Below are 12,895 nucleotides of genomic sequence, written 5' to 3' on the forward strand. Positions count from 1 at the left end.
AAAATGGGAAATGTTTCTAAACCGAGTGGAGGAGAAAAGAAGCGCGATTCCAGTTTGTAATTTGTTGGAACATTCTCTCCGAGGGCTCGTTAAACAGATTCAATCCGGGTGCGAAGCCGCGGCAGATGGCCCGTTTTGGGCTGTAGGACGCGCGCTTGTGACACACGCTTCTCCGTCAGCGCTCAAGGCGACAGCGATGATTAATTCTGACCACAGATATTCTGTCATGACCAAATATTCTGCCGCGCCTCGGAGGATGGCGATAGGACCTTTCTGCTGCATGCATTCCCATTCTTATGGATGCTCGGTTTTAAAACTCAGTTCATTAAAATCATTATAACGAGCCAGCAAATCAGAACGCTTGTAGCTTCAGTGTGATGTCCACGGAGCCGACTATGTGGTCCGTACATGGAACATCGGTACGTGTGGCGGTTACACAAGACCAAATCGTCCTCCTGAATAAAGAATGAGCAGAGCAAACACTAAAAAAATTCAATAATTTATTTAAAAACCCAAACAGACAAAGAAACCAGCCTACACAAGCCAACAGCAGGGACAAAATGAGCCTTCCTCCTGCTCTCCAGCCGCACCTGTATGTAATCAGCCTTCAGTTAGGCAGGTATGGCTTGTTAGCCAATAGGCAGGTTCCTATACAGATTACAAACATGTGAACTCAATTAACACTTATTTTCTCCTTCACACTTGATGCTAGGAATTCAGTCCCATGATCATCTGGTTTATGGTCAAGCTACTCTGCCCTGCAGCCTGGCCAGGATCTGGAGAAAAGATAATTTCCTGTAGGATTTGCCTCTGAAAAATTAGACTGGACCGAACTATTACACCACACTGTCATCATTTACAGTATGGCTGCTTTGTTTTTAAAAATGGTTTTAATTTCTCTGAAAAATGACTGATGTGATGTGAGTCTTTTGCTTTTCTCAAACACCTGATCAAACTGTAGGAAGAGACCTGTAGGGGTCAGAAGTAAAAGGATTTTTTGGATTTTATTTAATTTAGCTTTTTAGGGCAAGTGGCCATTGAGGGGACTGTTGTCCTGTGGTGGGGTGGTTTTACAGCCTGCAGTTCCCTCTTCTCTTCTAAAAGTTCACATCTTCCACTTTTAGGATAATCAACACAGACGGATTGACTGCCTGTTTGACTCAAAAGCATTTTAAAACACACATTCCTTCCGAAGAAAAAACGGTTTTGCTGCAATTACACTGTTTCACCATCTACTGACTAGTGAACATGTACTTCATGGTCCCCTTGTTTTCTTTTGCTAAGGCAATGTTGGCTTTCTAGTTAATGCAATGGAACAGAAAGGAACTTCTTGGAAATTCAGCTAAGGAAAACTTTTTATTGGATGAACCAGCATCATACAAAGTCGGCCACCTGAGTCAGGCAGGCTGATAAATGTTATGTCCAACCAAAGCGTAACCCTGAGTTTCCACCCTAAGAATGTCTTGAATTCAAGCTGTGACTTCACCATGTAAAATCACACAAACAGCATTACCCTGTGTGTGTGCGTGTGTGTGTGTGCGCGGATGTGTGCATCCGTGCGTGTGTGTTTGTGGGTGTGTGCGTGTATGCGTGTGTGTGTGTGTGCACGCACGCGTGCGTGTGTGTATGTGTGTGTGTGTACTGTGTCCACAGGTTGCATAAATCCATGCAGCCACTGCCCTGAACTCTCATCCCAAACAGGCTTCAGAGCAGGGCTGGACAGTGTGCAGGCCGGCGGAGCGGTGATGCTCCTATTGATTTCAAATCAAGACGCTTTGCAGAACAAAACACATCGATTCAGCAGCTGAACTGTCTCTGTAACCGTTACACATAATAACAGTAATAATAGCAAAATAATAATGATTTATTGGGTGTAGTAGTTGTCATGGCAGTAGCAATAATAATACTGATAATAATAATATTCTATTCTTATCGGAGCCAAACGCCCTGGTTCCCAGCCTCTGTCTGCGGCTCTGACTCGGCCCGGGATTCGACCTGCCCATCTGGTTTTAATTAAACCTGATCTCCCTGACTGCCTCGTTCCCCCGGGCCCACGCTAAGCGAACGCAGTCGGTCCTAGAGACAGCAGCCCCACTACACACACTCAACACTGCACTGTGCTCCAGACAACGCTTTATCAGTTACACTGGGAGGAGAGGAGGAGGAGAGAGAGAGAGAAGGAGAGAGAGGGAGAGGGAGTGAGGGAAAGAGAAAGAGAGGGGAGAGGGAGAGAAGGAGAGGGGGAGAGAGAGAGAGAGAGGGGGAGAGACAGAGGGAGGGAGAAAGGGAGGGAAGGAGAGAGATAACAAGAAAAGCTCAGTCTTCCAGCTTTTCAGATTGTTTTTAAAAGGCATGGCCTCACAGTTTTTTTTTTTTTCAATTTACATTTTGTATTTTCTCGTTATCCATGTTTCTTAAAATTATTATACTTGTTTATTTTGCTGCCTAATTATATATGTTAATTTTTATTGCAAAAGCTTTACTGGGTAAATTACCACAGTACATATCTAGTTTGCTGATATATTGCCCCAGTAGGTATATAGATCATCAGAGAAAATTCTCCTCATGGTCCCAACCACCCGAACAGAGCTGGGTAAATCTACCTTTTCCTTTCATGTGCCGCAAGCTTGGAATGAGCTGCAAGGCGTACTTACCTTGGAATCTTTACCCTCTCTCAACATGCTTAGAAATATTTTAAAATCAGTTTTTACAGAACAATGTCATTGCTTTTAACATGTGTCGTCATGTTCCATGATTCTTTTTAGCCCCTGATTCCCGTACGTTTTGTGTCTGTTTGTTGTATGTTTTTATATGTTTCTGTGGTGTCACTTTTTGTACCTTTATATGAAACCTTTTTTTATCTCATTTTGCTGCCCATTTGACCAGGACTCCCCGGCAGAAGACATATTGTATCTCAATGGGACCTTCCTGGTTAAATGAAGGATAAATAAAATACAAAAAATCAATAAATAATTGTTTTGATTCATTTTACTTTTACTCACAGGGTCACTGTCACAGGTGCACACAAAAGAGGCGTACACACACTCACAACCATGCACTCTCATAAGCATGCACACACACAACCACATCCACATAGACGTCTAAAGAAAAGACAAAAATAGAGAAAGAAAGCAGTTATAAGAATGAATCAAACTGTGTGCCTTGTCCTAAGCTTGCCGTTTTGGTTCAGGGTTCACCCGCTGGTCCTCGGGATATGACTTCAGTGAGTAATCATTCTCGCGTAATTAAGCAGGTGACGTAAAGAAGGAAATGACGCTCGTAGCTGCACGCTGTGTCGGGCAGCACAGCGAATGGGTACGTTTGATTGGCTGGGCATGGCGAGGGAGCACCGCTCTGTGGGTGGCAAGGCCCTGAGGCAGCTCATGTTGCCAACACTCACCCATCCAAACTGAGCCGCGAAGCGATGCTTTGGGGATAGGATGCACACAGCCCAGCGCCGAGGACTGAAGCCCCCACATTTAGGAGGAGGGGGCTACCCTATCGTCATCACTGTCTTTGTTCCAAACCTGTTATTTCCTCTGTCTCTGTGACTATTTCCAGGACTCTGACTTCCCCTAGACTCCGACAGGCTGAGAGCGTATAATCAGGAAAGGAACGTGGCCGTCTGACTGACAGCTTTTTCACTCACATCTGCGAACGAGACGGGTGCTCGCTACCCAGAATGCCGTGGTTCAACCTCGCATTAAGAATGCAGCTGATTATCTTGTGAATATCTTCTCTCTAAATAGCACCTTCCACTTGATTAAATGACAGAGAGAGAAAGGGAGAGAGAGAGAGGAGCTCAGAGAACAGCTGCCCATTCCTTAGCATCAGAAAGGTACTCACTAAGTACCTGGAGTTTGAATGCTGGACTTTCATCTGATAAAAGCAGTTTTGCTCTGCTCTCATCCATCCTGTGTAAAAATGGTAGAATGAGAGAATGTGGGTAAAGCTGTGATGTGTTTGCCTTACTCTGCTAATCCCCTTCTGAATGTCTACATGCACCGCACTATGTACGTGTGTGTGTGTGTGCACGTGTGTGCGTGCGTGCGTGTGTGTGTGTGAGAGAGAGAGAGAGAGAGAGAGAGAGAGTGGTCTTTATTTTTGTACTTGAATACTTTCCAGGAGTTTCATTCAATCACCTCTTTGATAATGGTCAGGGAATGATATTGAGTTTTTCCCCAGACTGGCCTGTGGATTTTTAGTGTCTTTGATTCCCCCTGGAAAAGCTTGGTAGTAAAATGCACTGCTTCAGATAAATCTTGCTCTTGTTACTCGTGGAAGATGTCTCCTGAACAAAGCACATTCCGCGTACCAAGTCACGCTTCTTCGGTGAAATAAGGCGACTAATTTCAGCAATGCTGCTGCTTTCCAAGGGCCATTTAATGGAGTGTCTAAAGACAAAAAGATGAGAGAACGTTCCAGAAAAAAAGCCGCGCAGAGCTGGTCTCTCCAGCCGACAAAGCTCAGCTAGGAGGAAAATAAATGATGTTTCTGTCTCTGCAGCCAAGCACATCCATCAGCTCTGGGTGATTGAACAGTGATTCAGAAACTCCAGCCTGTGTTCATGTTGGGTCTCCCTGGCGACGTGTTCTCTTGTAAAGCGTTCCACATCCTGTCACTGAATTACTCTTGCTGTATTTTTAGAAACACTTTAGGGCATTTTTAGGGGGGTTTTGGGGGGGGGGGCCTTCAGCACAAACCATTAGAGGAGATCCAGAAACTCGGTCCAAACCTGGGTTTTGACCACATTCATGCTGATTATTACTGATGACTCTTGCATGCTGGGTACTGACCCCTGGATCCCACTGACAGCAGCAGGATAAACACGGACCCCACAGAATCGACCAATGAGCAGCGGTGCTCAGAGACATTCCTGTCCTCTGTGTCAGGGAGGCTGAAAGCTCCCCGTCTCCTCTGACCTTTCTTTGCATGTGTTTCCCATCTTTAAAAGACCATCAGGAAAGATATCAATCACACCAGTTACACAATAAGGTTGTTCATGTGATACGCTCCCCACTGCCGGCACACAAGTGCATGCACGCATGTTAATCCATCAGAATGTTTTCCTTCCGTCCGCCTGTCCCGCCTCCTGATTCGGGCCAGTTTTCATCCCGCGGGTCGGTCCAGATGTGCACCCTGGCCGAGATGTCCCAACAGCACGGTTCCGAACGCACCCTGAGCACACCACCACGATGCTCCATCAGCGCTGTGCATGACTGCGTCTGCCTGCCTCTGCTCTCTGCATAAACACCCCCAGCAGCTGCGACCGCAAGCCGCAGGCCGGGCCCGGAGCCCCGCCTTGTGCAGGACCCGCAGGCTCTAACTCCCACAGTTTACACAACCGCTGCTGTATAAATAACCGCAGGTGAACCACTCCAGCAGCCCGGTCACTTTTCACCTGTTATATTTACATAAAACGCTCACATTTCAGGGCAATGTGTTCCTCTCACCGCTCTCACCCGCAGCACTGAAAATGAAAACGATTTTATGACTGGGCTGCGGCCCCCCCCCTGAAGATCCCATGAGTCTGAAATGCTGTTTTCTGTTGTTCTACCGTTTAATCACAAAAGCCAGCCGTGTGGGGGGGGGGGGGTGGTAACTCCAAGGGCAGTGGCAACATAGGGTTAATTAATGAGGGGCTCAGGAGAGCTCTGCATTATGAAAGTGGGGGCATCTTTGCAGAGGTCCTTAAAAGCATCTGCTTTGCCACTTTTCAAAGTGGTTAAATTTGCATGGACTGAGTGGCCACCGGGGGACTTTAGAAAGTGCTGTTTATTATTCAGCATTCGCAGGGAGCCGGAATCCGCACAGGGGGAATTATGACCTACCAGACAGTACATACCTGTAGGAATCAGCACAGCCGTGTGCCGAAGTATCAGATTGGCCGGATACACTGCACTACTGAGCAGAGCGGGGACCATCTCTCCTTCATCTTCAGTCTATCATCTGACCCTGCACCCCAGTCAGGCCACTGTGCTCGGCCTCCACCGGCTCTTCCTCTCACACCTGCACATCCCGGCCACATCCTGTCTCTGCATTGGCCCCTGTGTGGTGGAATGAGCCTCCTGTAGCAGTTACAATAGCAGAGTCCTTCTGCTCAGAGTGGCCTAGTTATTGCGTAAAACATGATGGATATTGTGTTACACTTTCATGTGTTGAATCAGGTACACACTTGTTTGTACAACTTTTTTTAATGCACTTTGAATTCACACTTTGTAAGTCACTCAGGCTAAAAATGCATTACAGAAGCTGCATATTCATAAAAACCTGCTAAAATGATGTGATTCCTGATTGTCATGAATGCACAAACCTACCACCTACACAAACATTCGCCCACGTGTCTGCTAAATTTCACTAGCAGAAAAAACCTCTCCTCATGACCTGTGCTCATCTCCTTTTTAAATCTAAGGCTAGAAGATTTATCATTTAAAACTGTGTAATTCTTGTAGCTGGCAACGCTGGCAGTTTTTTCAGTCTGTTAGAATGCTTCCGAGCTGTGGGCTGGGGAGCTGGTGTTTGGATGACCTTGGTCTCTTTGGATGACCTTGGTCTCCTTTCATTTCTAGCGTGTGCATAAATCAGTGTGAGTGTCTCAGGATGAACTCCGGGACTCGACACGAGGGAGTCAAACAAACACAGACTCTCGCTGTGACTCACAGCTTCTCAGCTCCCTCTCTCCGCTCAGGAAAACTCTGTGACATTTCCCTCTGTTTGAGGTGCAAATGACTGTGTACCTGACACTTCAGCACTTCTGAAAAATCCCCAGAGAGTCAGGTCGGGCAGGAGAGAAAGAAAAAGAGAGACAGAGAGAGAGAGACAGAGAGAGAGCCAGGTTGGGGAGAGTGACACGCTTGACCACTGCGCCCATCGGTTATATATCCTCCAGACGAAAGAAGGCCTTCAAAGCTCCACAGTGCGCCTTCAAATGCCACTGCATGTGGGAGAAGGATGTGTGAATAAGCCACTGCACACTCACCCGCGGGGCAAAGTTAAACAAACAAACCTGCAGTCGATGCACACATCACGTGATTGGGCAAATATTTCTCAGATTTCATACGGTCAGTGATCCTCCTAAAGGGTTCTTATAGACAGAACCCTGAGGTGATTTGAAAACTGCTCTCTGAAACCTATGCTCTCTGAAACCTGCATTCTCTGAAAGCTGTGCTCTCTGAAAGCTGTGCTCTCTGAAAGTTGCATTCTCTGAAAGCTGTGCTCTCTGAAAACTGTGCTCTCTGAAACCTGCATTCTCTGAAAGCTGCGCTCTCTGAAAGCTGTGCTCTCTGAAAGTTGCATTCTCTGAAAGCTGTGCTCTCTGAAAGCTGTGCTCTCTGAAAGCTGTGCTCTCTGAAACCTGCATTCTCTGAAAGCTGTGCTCTCTGAAAGCTGTGCTCCAGAGCATTCCCGGGACCAGAGTGCTGCTGGGCTCATCCCAGGAGACTTCGCCTAACTGAAACACGACCATGTGGGATTCGCTCACTTGGAGCGGCACCCAGCCTCTATACTTAGGAGGACTGGAGAACAAATGAACCGAGACATGCGGCAATTAGACTATTAAAACAAATCAACGTTCATTTTTTGTTTTTCTGTCTGTCAGACTCTTTCGGCAGAGATGACTAAACACAGAGTATTTACATTCTGCCGAGCTGAAAGCTTTTCCGCGCTGTTTTACTACCGCTCCTCTGACTCTTTCTCTTAACTCCATCCACATCCTGACTCACCACGAGGGAAGGGTGTGAGGGAGAGGGTGTGGATGTGAGAACAGGCCCTGATCTCACAGTCACCACGTAATGATAGCAGATCCAGCTAACACCATGGAGTCCTGCAGTGATGTCCAATCACAGGTCCAGGAAGCCACTGCAAATTAGACAGAAGAAAAATCTCATTTTGACAAGTTTGGCTTTTTTTTTGTTGATCTGTGAACCTTCGCATGAGCAAACCGTACACTCTTACAGGAAGGGAATGTAACAGGGTTTGATGGAGCCCCTCAGGGATGGAAGCCCCACAGGGATGGAAGCCCCACAGGGATGGAAGCCCTCAGGGATGGAAGCCCCTCAGGGATGGAAGCCCCACAGGGATGGAAGCCCCACAGTGATGGAAGCCCCTCAGGGATGGAAGCCCCACAGGGATGGAAGCCCCACAGGGATGGAAGCCCCTCAGGGATGGAAGCCCCTCAGGGCTGGAAGTCCCACACTGCCTGGAAACAGACACCTTCAGAGGCAAACAGTAAACTGAGGTGCAGAGGTATAGAAGCCAGTGTTTGGTTGGTTGGATGTACCCAGCATTCACGGCTTGTTTCCTCCGTTGGCATGCAGTGTACTTGGTTAGTCCAACACAGAGCTGTGGGGGGGGGGGGGGGGGGGGTTGAAACTGGCTGAGTCTGAGGAAATGGGGGGGGGGCTGCAGTTTGAGTCTGTATCTGACACAGAAACAGAGAGAAAGAGAAAGAGAAGGAGAGGAGAGGGAGAAACGGGGGAGGGAGGGGGTGGAGAGACAGAACCGAGGGGGAGAGGGAGAGAGAGAATACATTAAACATCTCTGTGAAGCATGATGAGTTGTGAGAATATTAATGCTGGGATTCAAATTTCCATGCATCTGTGTGTAACAACACATTCTTCAGAATCCCCCCGGGGGTAAAGTACATTAGCCAGCTCCAGCAGCTAGTGTTTCCCATAAATGAACTCCAGTTACTGATGCAGCAGCAGGACTCCTTTGTTTCATTTGTAATCAGAGTCCGGTGCTTTTAAACTTTCCGCTCACCCTTTATTTCTGTCTGTGTGAGGTGGCCATTGGGCACTGCAGGAAAACAAACCAGGTTTCTCATTCCTGCACAGGCGGACCTGAGGCTCCCCAACCTGCCTAATGACACCACAGCATTGACAGCCTCATTAATACATACTTCTGGAGTCTGCGGTATTTTTAGGATGATAAGAGGAGGCTGATAAACCAATTACTGCGAAGGCTCTTCCGCCTCTGATTGGCTGCCGCGACAGTATCACCATGGCGACATCAAAGCAGCTGACAAGTGGATGATATTTAAATGTGCCTGTCCAAAAAGGGAAAAAAAGTGTGTTCTGCTGAAAGCTGAGAAACACTTTCGCTCTTTTCAAAATCTAATTATTTTCGAGACTGAAAAGTTCTTTGAAAACCCTTTTTAGTTTCCCGAGGACATGAAGGAGGAGAAGAAATAACAGAGAAATAGGACCATAATTAGCCATTTAAAAGGGGCAACAAAGCCTGCAATATGCTTTTAATGCCAATACACTAAAATAAAAAATGAAACTAAAAAGCAAACGGCTGTACTTTACACTACACATTTTACCAGTGCAATTACATGGTCTTAACTGTGTAACTAACGTGAACTGGCTTTCCATTAACATGTAATTACAAAGTGGAGCACGGATTTGCTATTGGTGTAATTACACTGCTGATGTACACAGTCCCAGGCATTACCCTGACCCAGATCTCCAGCCTTGTCCTTCGAGTATCTGCTGTGCGGAAACAGGGTGTCCCTAAATAGCAATCACACATTCCCTGCTTGCAGTTGTACAGCACTGACTTTTCTAACTACTTTGCAATGACTTTGGCAAATTGCCTACTGATGTACAACCAAATGTTTCTTTGCGGCTCTCCCCACAAATCAGAGCTTGTTTTTGTTTTCCACGGGCTCTGTTCGGCGTGACTCACCAGTGAGTGATGCTTCATGAGCTCCACTCTGTTAGAGACAAATGGCTTTTTCCAGCCAAACGGGTCCAGAGGCCGTGAATTAAGAGGGGAAAAACCACATTAAATTCATATCAATGAGCTCCCACCATGATTAACTGTGTCAAAATGCACCAGACCACTACGTAACCCACTGCACAAAAATGCACCAGATCGCTGTGTAATCTGCTGCACCAGAACACACAATGTGAGCGTGCAATCTTCAGTCCGCTTGCAGCACGAGGACCAGATTGCTGTTTTATGGTTATAAGCTTGTTTCACATGTTGCACGTCATAGACAGTGCAGCTGGCGGAAGCTTCCATCCAACAAAAACAACTGCCACATTCCAAAGGGGAGGAACTTGGAACAGCCGCGGAGGGCGACGTTCCAGACCAGATGAGCCGATAAAACATTAGCAAGATGTGGTCTCAGTGGAAGAGCCCTACCCAATGGACCAGGGGGCTGACCCCAGGGAAACTCAATCAAACACGGTAACCCAGAGTGCTGATGTACATGAGGGCTGAAGCCAGGGAAACTCAATCAAACACAGTCACACACAGTGCTGATGTACATGAGGGCTTAGGGTCAGTAATATGTCTGCTGGACACCAGAACTTTACAGGCATAGCTATTCATACTGACATTGTGTATTTTGGTGGGATCTCAACAACTAAGCATATTAGACATTTCCAATATGTACAAAAATAATTCCTATTCATTCATATTCATTGGTTGCTGCTTTGAGCTTATTTTCCATTCTCACGGTCTTTAGGGAGATGTCCTGTCCTCTGTAATTACAGAACTGGGAGACTGCAATACCGTTCAGACACTGCAAATTTACCCTCGTTCTGTTCCTACACTGATCATATTCCTCATCACAGTCCTCATTTTAGGGGATTTGCGCTTTCTCTCTATCTCATCTCTTAATGTATAAACCCAGCCACTTGAACAAATTTGTCCTGTGGCATGAACATTTGAGAAAATGTGAAGCTCCGATTGAATCCAGACAATGTGACATAAAAACAAATATTAAACTAAGTGAGCTCCAGCGGTCTGCAAACAAAGCAATGCAGAGAAATGATTGGCTAATGACTGCTTCAAGGAGCGCATTAGAATCAATCTACCATTCCATACCAGCAGCACTGTGAGGTAGAAGCATACATCTGAATTTGTGTCAGTGTGCACGTGTGTACATTTGTGGACTTGTATGAGTGTATGTGATGAGTGTGTGTGTGTGTGTGTGTGTATGAGAGAGAGAGAGAGAGAGAGAGAGTTAGTTCACGTTCGTGGGGTTGAGTGTGAGTGTGCACATGTGTGAGCGTATATTTGTGAGTGCAGAACAGCACACTCGTCGATGTTTTTGTGTCTGGATGGAAATCAAGGTAAGATAAGGTCAGTATAAACCTGCCTTTGAACAGTGAACCCCCTGGCTCTGCTCCCAGCGGGTGAGCTGTGAGGTCTGGGGTCTGCCCCCTGTCTCTCTGTCCGGTGCTCACCCTCTGGCTACCAGCATGTCCCCCATCTCCCTCCTGCTCCTGTGTCCCCCCAGGGGATGAAGCTGCCGCCTCCTCCTTCTTCTCAAACCATCCGTCCCTCTGCCCCTGTGACCTCCCTTACTCTGTCCTCAGGCCAGCGCTTCAGACTTCAGCACCGAGCAGCAAGTGCCAGGTGCAGAGAGCGTTAATCTGAGCGCCACACCGCAGCTATGCGGAGCCGCTCCACCCAGCATCGGCCTCACGCAGTGCTCCTCAACCATCCTCCACAGTCCTCACTCGATTCAATGTGGATGAAACTAAATTAGTGGAATCACTATAAATAGTTTTATTTCTCCTGAAAAAAGCAAGAGAGAGAGACAGAGAGAGAGAGGAAGAGAGAGGAGAGAGGGAGAGAGAGAAGGAGAAAGAGAGGCAGGGAGAGAGAGAGAGAGAGGCAGGTAGAGGGAGAGAGGGAGAGAGAGAGAGAGAGAGAGAGAGAAAGAGGGAGAGAGAGAGGCAGGGAGAGAGAGAGAGAGAGGGAGAGAGAGGGAGGGAGAGGCAGGGAGAGACAGAGAGAGAGAGAGAGAGAGAGAGAGAGAGAGAGAGGCAGGGAGAGAGAGAGAGAGAGGGAGGGAGAGAGAGGGAGAGAGAGAGAGAGAGGGAGAGAGAGAGAGGGAGAGAGAGGGAGAGAGGCAGGGAGAGAGAGGGATAGAAGGAGAGAGGGAGAGATAGAGTGTGTGACTGGGCTCGCAGGAGGAAAATCATGCACTGACTCCCATGGGGGATCTGATGTACAGAACGTTTGAAGAAAAAAAAACTTTCCAAATGTATTTTCTGAAAATTCTACAGCACATATTCAGTTCCAGATACAAAAAAAACTTTAGCTGATTTTTGTCCAATTTGTGGCACATTCTGACACATCCAAGTGAATGGCTGTTACGAGCAAGGTAGACCTTTGGTTGGTTCTCTGTAAAGAATGACAGATCACGGGACAGAGGCTTCCCTCCTCCCCACCTGGCCCTGTATTACCTGCACTGCCAGTGTGTGGCCATTGTGACCATCAAAAACACACTGCCACAGGCATTCTCTGCGGTTTGGGAACCATGGAACAATCAAAGGGGAATTTAGTGCTTTTTCAGAAAACTGCCCAAGGTGAGCTTTTTCAGTGGTGCTATTTATCACAGACTGATCTCAGCGCAGCCCCACAGGGTAATGCAGGAGACAGGAAAGGTTTGGAGCACCTGAGAGCTGGGATCTCTCTGAGCAGCTGCATCCTGTGGGTTTTCCTCCGTGTTTAATCAGACTAAACCAGCTGTCACTCTTCCTCACTGCACTGTGGCAGGACTGGCCAGACACAGCAGCTCAGAGTCACTCAGTGAGCCGGGCACCATCTGTTGCCGTGCCCTGGGTTTGCCTCTAGATGGTGCCCCGTCTCTCTGACGAGAAAATATTTCCGAAAAAGAAACACACACTGCATTGCCTAGCATGCAGAGCACCTTACATAACTGACAGATTTTACACGCAATCCATTTAAACAACTCAGACAAGTATCCTGCCCAAGGGTACAACAGCAATGCCCCACTGGGGAGTGGCACCAGTGGTGTTTGGGTTACAGGCCCTGTTTCTTCCCACACCACTGCACAGACACATGGTGTGTCTCAGGGGTGGAAACCTTTGGTTTTTTTCCTATTTTCTTTCTCATGTTTTCCTCACCTCTT

Source organism: Megalops cyprinoides, chromosome 21, assembly GCF_013368585.1.
Source record: "Megalops cyprinoides isolate fMegCyp1 chromosome 21, fMegCyp1.pri, whole genome shotgun sequence".
Lineage (NCBI taxonomy): Eukaryota > Metazoa > Chordata > Actinopteri > Elopiformes > Megalopidae > Megalops > Megalops cyprinoides.